This window comes from Anneissia japonica, unplaced genomic scaffold (genome assembly GCF_011630105.1).
Source record: "Anneissia japonica isolate Jap-2015-1 unplaced genomic scaffold, ASM1163010v1 scaffold287991_len637273_cov151, whole genome shotgun sequence".
In the NCBI taxonomy this organism is placed as follows: Eukaryota; Metazoa; Echinodermata; class Crinoidea; order Comatulida; family Comatulidae; genus Anneissia; species Anneissia japonica.
In genome coordinates this window covers 370940-372351 of record NW_022692547.1, presented here as the reverse complement: position 1 = coordinate 372351, position 1412 = coordinate 370940, and positions in this window count along the sequence as shown.

The window sequence follows — 1412 nt, the reverse complement described above, 5'->3', positions numbered from 1 at the left end:
CACCTCGGGCCGTAGCCACACTGTCGTTGGTAAGATACTGAGTAAGAAATTCGCACGCGTACAAGGCGAACCAACCTCATCTTTCACACTGACTGAGCACATACACTTAATTATCCTACGGCACGGGCCTTGATTACGTATCTAACTCGCCGTGTTTCACGCACCAAAATCAACTACATTCCGCTTACCTTCATAATAATAATTCCTTTGTCATTTGTATAATTTCCAAATGTATTTATAAGCCAATATATAACTGCTAGCATTTCTGAGAAGCCCAGCTTTCTATGCTCACGATACCAACCCTTTTTCAATTCTCGCACAGCCCGTGCATGCAATGGAAATTTTATTTTTATCATGATTGTGTACATGCTGTAGGACCATTCCAATTTATCTAACAGGTAAATGTATTTTCCTGTTGGTGGTTTTATTTTCCATAGAAATGTCGATGATTCAAGTTTTTTAATTACGCATTTTTTAGGATTAATGCGGTTTTCAGATATATGAAATATTCTAGTGTAATGATATTGCTAATGTTTAACCTGGGAGAGTCTATTTGGTTAAATTATAAACATACTGTTATCAAAGTGTTTATCAAAATATCGTTCAAGATTGAAGTGCAGCATTATTGTTTTACTTTTCAAAGAAAATGGAATAATCCTTTCATGTGGTGGCGCTATTGATTATATACGGACGTAGGTGTCTGTGTTTAGAGTTGCGAAGGAAACAATCGATTCACCATAATAATTATGTATTTTGTCAATAGCATAATAATTATGTAATTGATATCCCTTTCCTTTGGCAAAGTAAAGAATTACAGACATAAATATCATATTTAAATAGCAATAGATCCTTTTAAAATATAAATAAAAAATCAATTTAAGCATATACTATAAGTTTAATAAGTATGAGACAGATATAGATTTTTGGGGTATCTGATTGCAAATACTAAATGTATTTTTTTTAAATAAATTAAAAAAAAGTAATATAATATATATTATATAAAAGTAACATAAAAGTAAAAAACAAATATATAATATAGGCCTAATATTCAGACACATAAATAAATACTGCTGTGTAGGCAAATGTAAATGATATTGGCCAAACTGAAGAAGGTACATATTTGGCGTAAATGTACTGAAACAAATAAAATATGCTTTATACAGGTCTCTCTCTAATTAAATCGGTAATACGACACATCATTATTGGCATTAAATTAAATGAATTGTGAAATGAATATAGGCCTACGTATCGTTTTCCCTACATAACAACATAAGTATCCAACATTATTGGATACTTATTTATTTGTATAATTATATAACATCTATGAAATTGGTGCTCCTCGTTTCAGCGGGGGAAGGGGAAGGGGAATCCCAGACAATTTTCTTTCCCCCAGTTCCACCCTCCACACCCCT